Source organism: Echinops telfairi, unplaced genomic scaffold, assembly GCF_000313985.2.
Source record: "Echinops telfairi isolate 266 unplaced genomic scaffold, ASM31398v2 ScPeMD7_44;HRSCAF=162, whole genome shotgun sequence".
NCBI classification, from domain to species: domain Eukaryota; kingdom Metazoa; phylum Chordata; class Mammalia; order Afrosoricida; family Tenrecidae; genus Echinops; species Echinops telfairi.
The window spans coordinates 9,676,434-9,683,179 of NW_022103942.1; the positions used below are offsets into that span (position 1 = coordinate 9,676,434).

The following is a 6,746-nucleotide window of genomic DNA, read 5'->3' on the forward strand; positions in this document are numbered from 1 at the left end:
AGGAGGAGAAGAAGAAGAAGAAGAAGAAGAAGAAGAAGAAGAAGAAGAAGAAGAAGAAGAAGAAGAAGAAGAAGAAGAAACTGAAGAAAAAGTTCCAGTGAAGAAATCTATATGGGATATTCTGGTCACAAATAAACAAAAAACTAACCAGAATGGAAAAGACCCAAAGCCATAAACACCAAGATCCAAGAGTCAAGAATCCTTAAAACAACAACAAAAACAGGGGGGGGGGGGAACTTCTCAAACAACAGGAGGACCTAGTCCTATAGACGACATCAAAGCAAAAATGCAAACAAGTATAAAGCAAAAATGCAAGCACTCTTCTGAAAGGGGAAACCCAAATCACCAATTATGTGAAGAATTGCTTCCGGATGACTGACTAGGAAGCTATTCAAGATCTGTGGAAGTGGAAGAAGTCTCTTTAAGAAAATAGTTTAAACAGTTTGCTAAAATTTTCTGTCTTATTTCATTTCTGTAACTGTTGCTATCAGCCTACCCTTTTTTTTATAATGCAGAATGAGAACTTTCCCTACCATGTCTGATATATGTTGTCCATGTTTCTTTGCCAAGAATATGTTGTCCAAAATGCTTGTTTAGCTTTTAAAGATGGTACTCCACCTTTTGTTTACTTATAAGTATTATGGAATGCTATGACAGGATATAGTAGTAGCAGTGGTCAGACAGATGGAAATGGTGGGGAGAAAAAAATATACATGTGAAATAGAACTCAGTATTTTAATAAAGTAAAAAAAAAAACTGGCCGCTGAGCACGTGGTGGCTTCGAACTGCAGATCTTTCATATTGCAGCCCAACTCATAATCACTATGCCACAAACTGCCTTTCTACTGCTTATTTCCATCTTTTACATTGATGTGTATGAATCTGAGGTTTTAATAATCATTCAATTTGAATTAATAAGTGTGGTGGTATGAAATTTCATTTTTATTCACACAGGCTGGTATGCTTCTTCCATGTTGGCTTTATTGCTTCCCTGCTAGATGGCTGTTTGTTTAACTTCAGGCCTTTAAGACCTCAGATGGTATACCTTTTAATAGACAGGCACAATCAGCTTTCTTCACCACATTTGCTTATGCACCCATTTTGTCTTCAGCGACTGTGTCAAGGAAGGTGAGTAGCCCACCAATAATTCCACAGCCTCCTCGCTGTTGATTTTAGATTCCTTGTTGTTCCCTTGTTCCTTCCTGAGTTTGTTGGCTCCTCATTCCCTTTCCTCATTTCCTCCTCTCCCATTCCCCCTTCCACCCAAAGCATCAGTCCTGTTGATTTATCCTTGGAATCATTTATCCAGCCTATTAGATAGACATATTAAAAAAATAAATATAATTTTGAAAAAGTGAAAAAAAAACAGCCTATAAAAAGTTCCAGGTCAATCTGGTGACTTTTATGAATCTCTTCCAACCAGGTCTGATGAACTGTACTGCACCCCGAGTCAGAATACTATTTTCAGGATTCCTCAGAGACTCCGTGACTTTACTCCCCTTGTTGCTCTGTTGTTTTCCCATAGTGATTTGGCCCATTGTGGGGAGGGTCAGACTGGATTCACACACTGTTTCTCTAGTGTTGTCCCCCATAGCACTGTGGGCCAGTGAGGAGATGTCTTATCTCATGATGGAAATTTCTTAATACAGTTCTTTTATCCATATTTCTATAATTCCCACAATATGACTGGGTTGGGCTATGCAAATAAGAAATGTGTAACATTAAGTAAAGGGATTGATCAATTTTAGTTGCTGCTCCTATGGTTATAAGAATGAACTATCTTGGCAGGAAGAGAGAGGGGAAACCTTGGACCACTGGAAGAAGAGCATGTTGGAGATCTTTGCCTGAAGTGGCTGAGGCTAAGACCTGAGGTGTGAGAGACTGAGGCAAGGAGACCATGAGATAGAATAGAGGAGCAGTGCGAAGACGATGAAACTGTGAGGCAGCGCATTGGGTTGGCTTCCTTAGGCCCACATGGCTGAGAGCCTGAGGACCACAGACCAGAGAGAGACTTGGCTGCTGGCTGAGGAGGGCTGCCTGTGGACCACTGATTGTATCCTTACGTTTTAATGACTCTGACTTGTGGTAACTTGTTCACTTCCCTAAAAATTCCATAACTGACTTTCGTGTGGCCATTGCCATGCATGATCAAACAGAGCAAAAAACTAGACTATTGTGGGAGGAATGGTTGGTGTTAGAATAAAGAAGGATGGAGGGTGGTTGGATGCATGTCTGGGCTCTGCCTCATGGCAAGAGGGAATCCAGAAGAGGTCAGACAGGGCCCTATGTGCCACAAGAGGCCATCAACTTTTTAGGTTCTTAGATTGATACCCCTCAGTATACTTTGCTGTCTTAGGCCCTGATGAAATTATGTGGGGGCCACAACTGACCTCCTCCAGCTCTACATGGGGAATGAGAATCCAATGCCACACCAGCCCAAGCTCAACTGCCACAAGTCAGAGGTCCGGCATACCTCCACCCTCCAACTTCCTTTATCTTACTCTGAAAACAAGTGTCCTTCACATGTTTGATAAGCCATTGCAAATGCCACACAGAACTCATAGGCACTGCTCATGAAGATGGGAGTTTATTAGGGAAGTTAACAGATTACCACAAATTAAGATCAGAAATAATTAAGGATGCAGCTCTTCCACCCCACCCCCACTCCCATTGTAGCCATTCTTCTTAGGCATTCCAGAAGCCTTGTCTCTCTTGTCCTTAGCCTCTCAGCCACATTAACCCTTTAGCCTATGCCTCATTCTGTGGGTTATTAAGAACACTGTTCTTTCTCATGGTCTCAACAAAACTCTTCTTCTCCGGTTCATGTTCTCCCGGCTTCCACCACCACTTTAAGTAGAGATCTTGACCTTGTTCCACTGGCAGCTGGTTCTTCTTTTTAATTGTCACAAGATTTTCCTCCCTGCTTCTGAGAGGGTTCACTGATAACAAGCAAAATGGCAAGACTGACCAATTCCTGAGTAAGAGTACCATAACCTGTATTTGCATGCTCCTACACAGGCTTTGGATGAGAGGTACAAATACTAGGGATAGAAGAGCCTCACACAGTAATTTCAATCCACCACCTCTGGCTCCTGTAGGCCTCATTCCATTCATACATGATAAAGTAACATTGTCTTACTTTCACAATTAAGGAGCCGTGTTATCATAATGGGTTATACACTGGGCTGCCAACTGCAACATTAACAGTTTGAAACTACCAGTCATTCCATGGGAGAAAGATGATGCTTTCTGCTGTCATAAAAATTCACAGCCTCCAAACCCCAGAGGGGTAGTTCTACTATGTCTATTATGGTTGCTACGAGGTGGAATCAACTCAATGGTAATATATTCTCTTACTATCACTCTTTTACAATGACAATTAATTATATTAAAACCTAAACCGTATAATCCTAATATCTTTCCCAACCCTCTCTATCCCAGACCCATCAAGGAAAGAGAAGACTATTCAGCGGAGATCCTCCCTTTCCCCACTAATTTTGAGACTAAACACACCCATGAAAGCTTTTAAACCAGCCACTTCATGCCTTTATCTCCCCCATTTTATATATACCATTTCTAAACTTTCCATCCCTAGCAATCTAGTCCTTTGAGGAGACAAGCATGTACTTTGGTGTGAAAAAACATCTTCATTTATAGTTGGAACTTTGAGAATCTGCATCAATAAACAGTCCAGACCAGAGGAAGCCATCATAACGGCAACAATGCATACCAGCTCATGGTGGAAACATTTTTCTTTTTTCATTCAGGTGGGTTCTAGTCAACTCAGTCCTAACCATCCAAACTAGGTAAAATGGATAAAGGTATCAAGCATGAGAGTTCCCACAGACCATGCACTTCAGAATACCTGGAACCTTCATATACTCTCATCAATGTTAACCCCCATGGAAAAGGTCATGCCCTTAAGCTCAGGATTCACACAACTCCTTAAACTTCTGATCAGGCAGCCATTCCTCTGCTCTCTGCTATCTACCTTCTGAAGACCAGGTTAATGTTTGCCAGTTGAACATGTCCAAACTCAGCCTATCTCTTCATTGCTGCATTTCTCCCACCTCCATTCCATAAGTGGACCCAGGTGGTCACCAGAGTGAGCATACAAAGCTGTTCACTGATCCCTTTAACTTCCAGTCCTAGAAGGGAGTTTTCTCTGTAAAACACATAATTTTCCCACTTAGATGCATCATCCGAAGGCAAACCACCTGCCGGAATTTTAAAAAGCCAAACAATCATTTTATTTCTGCATGTATTTCTATCAAGTGGAACTATCCTATTATCTCAGCAATGGGTCTGTATATATTTTTAAATGCAAATGTCCAGCTAGTGATAAAGCCAGCCAGGAGGTTGAGACTAAAGCAATTACTACTCTGAAATATACCAGAAGAGGGAGGAAAAAAAGGCAGAAAACAAGTAGAAACAAAGAAGACTAGAGAAGTGACAACAGCAGTAGCATCCATTCATCTAAAAAAAGGAGTCCAAAAAGAGGATAGCCTGAAGCTACTGAAGTCAAGATTCAAAAACTACAAGGCAGATCCAAAATGGCAGTACAGCCTTGCTCTTACTGACATAGGTTCAGATGAAGAGAAAAGTAATAAAAAGGGCAAGAGAAAAACAACCTAAAAACCAACCGAAAAAAGGAGGAAGAGGGCCAAAAGGAAGAAGATAATCCAGGAAGAGTCAGACAAAAAAGGAAGGGAAGAAAGAAGAAGAATCAAAATGGAAAATTTTGTCCAAAGGAGAGGTTGTATCAACTTTTGATTCTGAAGAAGGGGATGATAAAGAATGTGAAAAAATCTTAATTAATATCAAACTTCATTAATATTGTCTTTGCTTAGTCCTTGATACTAATTTTTTAAAGCACGTTGAATGAAGGATATTGGGCCAATGTAGGCTAACTCCATATCGCAATACCTGAATTATTCACTTGTACAGAATCGATCCTTTTGTGGGATGGATGTTATTTACACAAACAATGGGAGTTGGTTGTCAGGGAAAATTTACAATAATATTAACTGAGAATGTCAGTCACAGGTTTGCCAGAATAATATGTATCTTAATACAGCATATAGGGCATTGACATGGAAAGACCATGATTGTCTGCCAGCTAACCAAAGATCCTTATACCCCAGAGGGGTGATTGATAAACACTCTACTATAAATTAACAAAGGTTTTGAAAGGGATCTAAAGTCAGATTAAAAAAACAAAACAAAACAAAAACAGCCAGGAATGGATTTGGGGCTCGAAATAAATCCCAGCTTCAATTTAAAAACAATCACTTCTTACATCATGGCACTGCTCAATATTCGCCCTCAGGAAGGGAACACAGAAAATATGGGTGCTATAGCAAAGTGTGGTGAAGAACTTAGATGGTGCCTGGCTATCAGATAAAATAGCATCTAGGGTCTTAAAGGTTTGTTTCCAAACAAGCAGCCATCTAATGGACTTGTCAACTAAGTCCACATGGAATAAACATATCAACATAAGTGACAGAAGGATTGTAAGTCATATAATCCAAAGCCAAAGGAGGACATAGCATCAGAGCCTAAATTGTGAAAATCTGGTTTGCAGAAGGCTATGGATGACAGTGGGAGCACAAGATACACTTGTAGGATTTACATAGGAAATAAGTCTCCAGTGATTTCCCTCTATCCATAAGAGGGTTTGGAAGAAACTGTTTACCAAATAGAATGCACTGGAGAGATGATTATAGAAGATCAAAATGAGAAACCTTTCTTGAACGGTTAAATCCTTGTCAGTTGATCCCCCTCTGATGCATGTCAGGTCTGATATGGTTTCCAACATTTTCTGTATGTTTTGTTTGTTTGTTAATATTGGGGTTATTATGTCAGATGTATTTATGTCAGATGTATTTGGTAATTGAAGTTCATCTTGAATTTTGTTATATGTTTTTCAGTATATGAAACCCAGGATTGATGAACTAATAGGGGACACCAAGTAGAATTAAGGTTTCTGAGGGGTGCTATGGTGGGGAGGGTGAAGGGTGATGATGTCAAGGAGTTAAAGAAGGAAAAGAATGTTTTGAAACAGAATGGGTAGCAATTGTACAATACTGATTGATGTAATTGAACTATGGAATTAGATGATATCTATATTAATTTCCATTGAAATGGTTTTGAAAAAAATGAAGATGAAAAGAAAAGATGGACAAATCTTTCAGACTGTTTATAGGGGGAACATACTGAAAGGGTAGCATGAGAAGGAAGCAACAGACAGGAAACACAAATATGAGGAGCAAATGGATATTGAACAGCAGAATAAACATGAAGGATAAAAGCCAAAAATTAAGAAAGGGACGAAGGATCGAGAAACATCAATGAATTCTTGGCTTTAAAGGACACATTCAGAAACTAACAATTCATTCAAAATTGATAATTTTGACGTGACCTTGGATGAATTTGTTTTCACTGTAGATCATGATGTAACAAGCTCAGAAACACAAAGAAATGATTACAACACAGGAAAAATATGATGATCCAAAGCTAGATTATCATGGAAAAGTCTATAATGTTGTAAACAAGTTTACGAATATGGTTTTGGTGGGTGATCAAACAAGTGTTGAATAATTTTCTTGCTAAACAAAGACAGTTTGAGGGAACAAATAAAACCAAAGATCAAAGAAAAAAGGGCCGAACAAAAAGCTAGAAAAGGAGCAAACAGTTTCCAAGTTTCAGTGGAGGATGGGGTGCACACGACAGTGATCAGCGACAGC

The 6,746-nt window shown here is 39.5% G+C and overlaps 2 pseudogenes; both read left to right on the forward strand.

Moving 5' to 3' along the window:
- LOC101659027 overlaps window positions 1-425 on the forward strand; it is a 1,012-nt pseudogene extending 587 nt beyond the window's left edge.
- A 3,834-nt stretch (window positions 426-4,259) lies between these two features.
- LOC101653581 lies at window positions 4,260-6,308 on the forward strand (annotated as a pseudogene).
- The last annotated feature ends 438 nt before the right edge of the window (window positions 6,309-6,746 follow it).